Below are 9,351 nucleotides of genomic sequence, written 5' to 3' on the forward strand. Positions count from 1 at the left end.
TTACATTAGGTATTTCTCCTAATGTTATCCCTCCCCGATCCACCCACCCCCTGACAGGCCCCAGTGTGTGATGTTCCCTTCCCTGTGCCCATGTGTTCTCATTGTTCACTTCTCACCTATGAGTGAGAAAATGTGGTGTTTGGTTTTCTATCCTTGTGATAGTTTGCTCAGAATGATGGTTTCCAGCTTCATCCATGTCCCTGCAAAGGACATGAACTCATCCTTTTTTATGGCTGCATAGCATTCCATGGTATATACGTGCCACAATTTCTTAATCCAATCTATCATTGATGGACATTTGAGTTGATTCCAAGTCTTTGCTATTGTGAATAGTGCCTCAATAAACATATATGTGCATGTACCTTTATAGTAGCATGATTTATAATCCTTTGGGTATATACCCAGTATTGGGATCACTGAGTCAAATAGTATTTCTAGTTCTAGATCCTTGTGGAATCACTACACTGTTTTCCACAATGGTTGAACTAGTTTACACTCCCACCAACAGTGTAAAAGTGTGCCTATTTCTCCACATCCTCTCCAGAATTTGTTGTTTTCTGACATTTTAATGATCACCATTCTAACTGGCATGAGATGGTACCTCATTGTGGTTTTGATTTGCATTTCTCTGATGACCAGTGATGATGAGCATTTTTTCATATGCCTGTTGACTGCATAAATGTCTTCTTTTGAAAAGTGCCTGTTCATATCCTTTGCCCAGTTTTGATGGGGTTGTTTGTTTTTTTCTTGTAAATTTGTTTAAGTTCTTTGTAGATTCTGGATATTAGCCCTTTGTCAGATGGGTAGATTGCAAAATTTTTTTCCCATTTTGTAGGTTGTGTGTTCACTCTGATGAGAGTTTTTTTTTTCTCTCTCTCTGCAGAAGCACTTTAGTTTAATTAGATCCCATTTGTCAATTCTGGCTTTTGTTGCCATTGCTTTTGATGTTTTAGTCATGAAGTCTTTGCCCATGCGTATGTCCTCAGTGGTATTGCCTAGGTTTTATTCTAGGGTTTGTATGGTTTTCGGTCTTACATTTAGGTCTTTAATCCATCTTGAGTTAATTTTTGTATAAGGTGTAATGAAGGGATCCAGTTTCAGCTTTCTACATATGGCTGGCCAGTTTTCCCCAACACCACTTATTAAATAGGGAATCCTTTCCCCATTGCTTGTTTTTGTCAGGTTTGTCAAAGATCAGATGGTTGTAGATGTGTGGTGTTATTTCTGAGGCCTCTGTTCTGTTCCATTGGTCTATATATCTGTTTTGGTACCAGTACCATGCTGTTCGGTTACTGTAGCCTTGTCATATAGTTTGAAGTCAGGTAGTGTGATGCCTCCAGCTTTGTTCTTTTTGCTTAGGATTGTCTTGGTTATGCGGGCTCTTTTTTGGTTCCATACGAACTTTAAAGTCGTTTTTTCAAATTCTGTGAAGAAAGTCAGTGGTAGCTTGATGGAGATAGCATGAATCTATAAATTACCTTGGGAAGTATGGCCATTTTAACCATATTGATTCTTCCTATCCATGAGCATGGAATGTTCTTCCATTTGTTTGTGTCCTCTTTTGTTTTGTTGAATAGTGGTTTGTAGTTCTCCTTGAAGAGGTCCTTCACATCCCTTGTAAGATGGATTCCTAGGTATTTTACTCTCTTTGTAGTGATTGTGAAAGGGAGTTCACTCATGATTTGGCTCTCTTTGTCTGTTATTGGTGTACAGAAATTCTTGTGACTTTTGCACATTAATTTTGTATCCTGAGACTTTGCTGAAGTTGCTTATCAGCTTAAGGAGATTTTGGGCTGAGACGATGGGGTTTTCTAAATATACAATCATGTCATATGCAAACAGAGACAATTTGACTTCCTGTTTTCCTAATTGAATACTCTTTATTTCTTTCTCTTGCCTGAGTGCACTGGCTAGAACTTCCAACTGAAGATGTTCTTTGAAACCAGTGAGAATAAAGACACAATGTACCAGAATCTCTGGGACACATTTAAAGCCGTGTGTAGAGGGAAATTTATAGCACTAAATGCCCACAAGAGAAAGCACAAAAGATTTAATATTGATATCCTAACATCTCCTACATAAAAATATGAGACATGTAAGAGTTTTCAAAGAAAAAAAAAATTCTGTATTTACAACCATAAGTTAAGTTCCAATTCCAACTACAATAATAAATAAGCCTTTTAATATTCTATTAGAGATATTCCACTAGAGATATTTGGTCAGAATAGTATTTGAAGAAATAAATTTTTAGCACCTCTCTGAGCAGGTATCTGGGAAAGGAAGAAACAGAGGTCAAAAAAGGACTCTGGATTGTGGTGATTCTTATGGTATTTAATTTTTTTTCTGTTTTTCAGCACTAAAGAACTTTTCATAGACCCACCTCTACCTTTACATTGACATTTCTTAATTTTTAGGAGAGATATATATATATCCATATATATATATCAATGTACAGAAATCATGAATGTGCCACTTGATAATATTTATGAGGCGATTTTAGTTATATAACTATCACTCAAAGAAAAATTATCAGCCACCCAGCTCTTAAGGTCTGTCTCAGACAATACTCCAAAGTATAAGCACATTTCTGACTTCTAGTCCTATGAAAAAACTTTGTGGAAATGGAATTATATAGTATGTATTCTTTCGTCTGTCTTTTTTCTTCAACACTATGCCAGTGAAATCTTCTGATTTTATTTTTTATCGCTGTAGCTTCTTTCATAATTGCTGACTAATGTTTTTATGTTTTCTACTATTGAAATTCAATGAGGTGTTTTGCAATTGAGTTTAACTAATGTGCTATGAATATAATTTCATATGTATTTTGTTATAAATATATACAAATTTCCTAATATGTATTCCAAGAAATGGACTCAATGACACTCCTGATATGCATATATTCATTTAGCAAATAATAACAATTTTTAAAGATGAATTTACCAGTTTACACTATCACCAATCTCCATTTTCATTCCTTTAAAGGCATGTGCATTTGAACTTGCATTGCTTTAAACTACGTTATACAGATAGCTACCAAGTTTTGCTTGTTGATACTAAAGCCCTACTAGAACAATTTTTAAAATTAACATTTTTTTAACATTTTTGTGTTTTTCATTACTTAAACTCAATACTGGTTCTTAATTTGTTCTTGTTTTGTTTTATATAGTAAGTAAATGAAATTTAGAAAATATATTAATTAGCTATTATAATAATGTTATTACAAAGAACCACAAAATCTCAGAGATGTATAAAAATCAGCACTTACTAGATCACAAATCTTAAGTTGGTGGGCAATTTGCTAATGTAGGGGGAGCCTGAATGGGTCTCTGCTGATCTTAACTCGGATTGAACTTAGGATTCTGCTCCAAGGGGACTGTCTTTCTCCTCCTGGGACCAATGGACTGGCCCAGAATATACTTTTCATAACAACTGCAGAGGCTCAGGAGAACAAGCCCAAACACATAAGTACATCCCAAGTCTCTGCTTACATCACAAATGTGAACATCCCAGTTTCCAAAGCAAATTAGGAGTCTAAAGTGGGAGAGCTCTGAAAAGTTATATGACAAGGGATATGATATTTACTCCTTTTTACTGCAGAAAGAGGGAAGAGTTGAAATAGTGACAGTTTACAATTCAAGGTGGAAATTGGTATTTTTAATAGTTTAAATGGTCACAAGTACATTATTTATATGCTATTTTTTAACTATGTTTATTTTTTAAAAAATAGAAAAATACCACCATAACACATTAAATGAATATGATGTTTCCATGTACATAGATACACACATGTATACATAAGTTATGTATATATATACACATATACATACATATATATGTGTATATATATATAAAATCACTTGTGCAGATTCTGAAAAAAATTAGTTAAGACACCAGGCTCCAAATATTTGAATTAAGTGACTATCCTATCATGTTTTATTCAAGACGTAAGGCTTCATTATATAAGATTTTAGAACTGACTCTTCATTTTGGCTTTCAGCTGCGTATTCAAATATGTACCGCTGATGGTGCTTCCCTTGTGACTGATATGATGATGATGAGACTAAGAAGTGTCTTTCAAGAAATATTGTCTGACAGTTTCTTGATTAAGATGAGCTTTAATTAAGATAAATAAGGCTGCTTTTTCGTCTGTTTGGCATGATGAGCCCTGAATTCTCAGAATAATGTTGAAAGTATTTTAAAAATTCCATTTTCTTATTGAGAACACAAATTAGATTTAGAGTGTGTAGCTTGCCCACCTGCACTGTAAGCATGGCCCTGTTAGAAAGCACTGATGCTGCAATTTCATTATAGTGATCTCTCAATAGAATGGACTTGCTGAGTACAAAACAGCATACAGGGATGCCAGTCAGCAAGATTGGTTCCAGAAAAAAGGAAAAAAAAATGTTTTTAAACAAGGTTAAGCCTAATTGGTGCTGATATGCTCTTCATTTATTTGACAATGTTATCATCTTTTCTGTATTAATTCATTCGTATTCTCCAGAGCAATCACACAGTACATTAAACTTTGACTTTCACCACTTGTACTTGATAGGAATAACTTTTACTAGTATCTGTATTAGTTTTATGTTGCTATGTAACAATTTGCCATAAATGTAGGGTCTTAACACAGCAAAAAATTAATAACTCAGAGTTTCTATATGTCAAGACCAGGCACGGGTTAAGTAGATCTCCTGTTCAGGGCATCCCCATGCTGAAATTCAGGTGCTAGTTGGAGCGGTTATCTTACCTGGGCTCAGGGTCTGCTTCCCAATTCATTCCAGTTAATTGCAGAATAGGTGCCTTGCAAGTATAGTACTGATGTGTCCATTTTCTTGCTATCTATAGGCGAGGCATTGCTCTTAGCTTCTACAGTATCAACAGTATCAATTCATATAGTCACGACTTTATCTGTGAAAGAAACAAAGAATACAAAGTATGATTTCAATTCATAAAAAGCAAAGAGTAAATTTTTAAATCCCCATTTTAGAGAGCTTAATCTTTAACAGCATAAAGTTTATGATAGAACTTACTATTCCAATGTTAGATAATGTGGACAATGTGTCCTACTGAATTATGTGTGATACCTTTTTCTGACTGTTTTCAAGGCATAGGCCCATTGTTGTGTTTTTCATAGTTGACTTGAAAAGACAGAAAAAAACATGAGAGTAGAGACCTCATAAGTTCTTCTAGCTGAAGTTACCCAAACTCCAGCACTTTGGGAGGCTGAAGTTGGTGGATCACCTGAAGTCAGGAGTTCAAGATTAGCCTATCCAACATGGTGAAACCCTGTCTCTACTAAAAATACAAAAATTAGCCAAGCGTGGTGGCACACACCTGTAATCCCAACTACTTGGGAGGCTAAGGCACAAGAATCACGTGAACCCGGAGAATGGAGGTGGCAGTGAGCTGAGATCATGCCCTGCACTCCAGCGTGGGTGACAGAGTGACAGAGTGAGACTCTGTTTCAAAAAAAAAAGAAGAAAAAAAGAGAAAAAGAAAGAAGAAAGAAAGAAAGAAAGAAAGAGAAAGAAAGAAAGAAAAGAAAGAAAGAAAAAGAAAAGAAAAAGAAAGAAAGAAAGATGAAATGACACAAATTCTGCTACCCAGGGATAAGTCTTAGCAATGGCAAAACTTCAGAGGGGAAGCTCACATAGAAGCAGGTTAGTTCTAAAGAATCAGCGCTGTAGCTTGCACTAGCCAGAGATTGCAGAAAAGTTTCCACATCTGCTGATAACTTTATAAATTTTACTGATGGACAAATAAAGTACAAAGTGGTTTAATTATCACTTTTGTGTGAAGTGAGTCTTAGGACAGTCTGCATAACCCTTGGAAAGAGACAATCTCAAGAATGAGTTTATTGTGAACAGGTAATAGAATAAAAATGTAGTTGACTTGTAAACTATAGAAATGCAACATATTTTATTTATATGAGTAGTGAACTTAAATTTATATGTACTATTATTCAGTGTCTTCTGTGATATGCTTGTGTAAGATAATCTTTGAAATATACATCCCTCACATCTCTCATCTCTGCCATTTGTTTTTTCTTACAATGGGAAATTCCTTTATTGTGTTTCTTCAATCACCTAAACTTAACTTTAATATAAATACAGGAAAGCGTTAAGGTAGCTACAAAGAAATCAATTGCTTGCTTTTTGTACAAAGAGCTTAGAATAAAAGCCATAATTATAGCCCATTTAATGATTTGAGGAAGGCATTTTCATTCCTATGGAAAAGATACCAGCTTTTAAAACCCCAGCTGCTCAATAGGATTTCTTAGTATTTATAGATCTCTGTTAATGCAACTCCACATAGAGAATCTGTGGAAAACAAAATGACTTAATTAATGTTACTCCATAAATTTTCTTATTTTTTTAATACAGAACTTGCCCTAAGTATTCTTTCATCAGTCTTTGACATTGTTGATTATGCCCTTCCTTTGCCTTTATAGTGCATTCTCCCATTTTTCTAAATACATATGTGGCCATTTCTGAATATTTTTCAATAAATGTTACTTTCTTAACATTTAAATATTGATATGCTTTAGAGCCTACCCATAAGCCCACTCACTCCCTTTATATATCTTCCAGCATCATTATATATGTATTTTTTCTCTTAATTTATATTTCTAGTCACGGTATGTCCCCTGAGGCCCAGACATTTATAATTAATATTAGAATGTCTAATAAGCACCTCAAAATCAATATGCCCTAAATTAGTTCCTCTCCCATGATTTCCTTCTGAATAAGTGATAGTAGAGACTCATAACTGCTTCAAAAGCAAACACTTTTCATTCCTTCTTTCCAGGAAACCAAACAATTAGCAAATCCTATCCATTCCAGATTTAAAACATTTTTCATGTATGTCTACTTCACTGGATCCTACCCAAATCCAGATCACTAACATCTTTTGTGGTATCTAATGGACATAGCTGGACTTTCTACCTTGCGTATGATCTCTACAAAATTCATTCATCATCACACTCTCTAAGATACAGATGTGAGCATGTGACTCATTTACCTAAAAGACTTCATTTATTCCCCATTTCCCTTCAAAGTAAAATCCCAAAACTTAGATATGGGAAATAAATGGCAGACAGGAGGCAGGTCTAACTTGCGGCACCCACTCAGCCAGAAAGACCAGCGTGTGGAGGCTCACATCATGAACTTTTACTCCGAAAATGGGAACATACCAGGAAAGCCGAAGGAATCCACAGACACTTTGAAGGAGGTGGATTGCTCTGCAGGCTCTGTGGGACAGTGGAGGAACTGTGAGTCGGCTTGCCTTTTCAGCTGGGAGGCTTGTGGCCTGGGGCAAGTTCTGAGCCTGGGGTAGCTCACCAGCTACCTGGAAATAAACTCACTGCTGTTCAGAGAGCATGGTGGGAGTGAGACTGGCCTTTTGGGCTGTGGGCTACATAGGAGCTGGGTGAGGCCTGTGGCTGCCAGCTTTCCCCCATTTCCCTGGAGACCAGTGTGACACAGAAGAGGCAAACATAATCCTCTGTGAACATAAATTCATTTGCCTGGGAAACACAACCCCTACCCCACAGCAGCCACAGCAACCCTGCCCAAGGAGAGCCTGAGCTCAGACAATGCCTAACCCTGCCCCCACCTGATGGTCTTTCTCTACCCTACCTGATAGCCTAAGACAAATGACATAATCTCTTGGGACCTCTGTCGCCCTGGAAAATGCCTGATCCTCCCTGTACCACCGCAACTGATGTGCTATTGAAGGTGACACCTCCTGGCTGGAAGTCAGCCACATAAAACCAATGCACTTAACAAAAATACAACCAAGGATTCTCACAGAGTCCACATCACTCCCCTACTACCTCCACCAGGGCAGGTGCTGGTATCCACAGCTGAGAGACCTGAAGACAGATCACATACAGGACTCTTTGCAGACACTCTCCAGTACCAGCCAGGATACTGGTATCTAGATCCAGATGAGAAATAACAATCACTGCAGTTCAATTCTCAGGAAGCCCCATCCCTAAAGCAAGAGGTAGAGCACCACATCAAGGGAGCACTATGTGAGACAAAAGAATCTGAGCAGCAACCCTTAATCCCTGGATTTTCTCTCTGACATAGTCTACCAAAATGAGAAGGAACCAGAAAAATAATTCTGGTAATATGACAAAACAATATTCTTTAACACCACCAGAAGATCACAATGGCTCATCAGCAATGAATCCAAAACAAGAAATTGACAGAAAAAGAATTCAGAAGGTCGATTATTAAGCTAATCAATGAGGCACCAGAGAAAGGTGAAGTACAACATAAAAAAACAAACAAACAAAAAAAGATGCAGCATATGAATGGAAAAATCTCCAGTGAAATAGCATAAATAACAAACAATCACAACTTCTGGAATTGAAGGACACACTTAGAGAATTACAAAACACACTGGAAAGTCTCACCAATAGGATCAAGCAAGCAGAAGAAAGAACTTCAGAGCTCGAAGACAAGGCTTTCAAGTTGACAAAATCTGGTAAAGACAAAGAAAAAAGAATTCAAAAAAATGAATAAAGCCTCCAAGAAGTTTGGAAATATGTTCAATGACTAAACCTAAGAATAATTGGTGTACCCAGGAAAGAAGATAAATCTAAGAGTTTAGAAAATATTTTTGAGGGAATAATAGAGGAAAACTTCCCCCGCCTTGCTAGAGATCTAGACATCTTTACACAGGAAGCTCAAAGAACACCTGGGAAATTCATCACAAAAATATTATTGCTGAGTACATAGTCATCAGGTTATCTAAAGCCAAAATGAAGAAAAGAATTTTAAAAGCTGGGAGGCACAAGCTTCAGGTAACCTATAAAGGAAAACATATCACATTAACAGCAGATTTCTCAGCAGAAATCCTACAAGCTAGAAAGGATTGGGGTACTATCTTTAGCTTCCTTAAACAAAACAATTATCAGCCAAGAACTTTGTATCCAGCAAAACCAAGCTTCATAAATAAAGATACACTCTTTTTTCAGACAAACAAATGCTGAGAGAATTGCCACTACCAAGAAAGCACTACAAGAGGTGCTAAAAGGAGCTCTAAATCTTGAAACAAATACTTGAAATACACCAAAATAGAACCTCTTTAAAGCATAAATCTCACAGGGCCTATAAGAAGATAACACAATAAAAAACCAAGGTATTCAAGCAACAAATAGCACTATGCATAGAATAGTACCTCACATCTCAATATTAACATTACATATAAATGGCCTAAATGCTTCACTTAAAAGATACAGAATAACAAAATGGGTGAGAATTCACCAATCAAGTATCTGCTGTCTTCAAGAGACTCAACTGACACATGACGACTCATACAAACTTAAGGTAAAGGTGTGGA

General features: G+C 36.4%; 1 long non-coding RNA gene across 1 annotated transcript in view; it reads right to left on the bottom strand.

Moving 5' to 3' along the window:
- The window catches only part of LOC131382986 (uncharacterized), a 39,837-nt gene extending 32,454 nt beyond the window's left edge, over positions 1 to 7,383 (bottom strand). Inside the window, exons 1-2 of the long non-coding RNA XR_009212629.1 lie at positions 7,193 to 7,383; positions 4,748 to 4,908 (exon numbers count right to left, since the gene is read on the bottom strand). This is a non-coding gene — a long non-coding RNA (uncharacterized LOC131382986). The remainder of the gene's footprint in view (positions 1 to 4,747; positions 4,909 to 7,192) is intronic.
- Between the last annotated feature and the right edge of the window lie 1,968 nt (positions 7,384 to 9,351).

This window comes from Hylobates moloch, unplaced genomic scaffold (genome assembly GCF_009828535.3).
Source record: "Hylobates moloch isolate HMO894 unplaced genomic scaffold, HMol_V3 SCAFFOLD_3, whole genome shotgun sequence".
NCBI lineage: Eukaryota > Metazoa > Chordata > Mammalia > Primates > Hylobatidae > Hylobates > Hylobates moloch.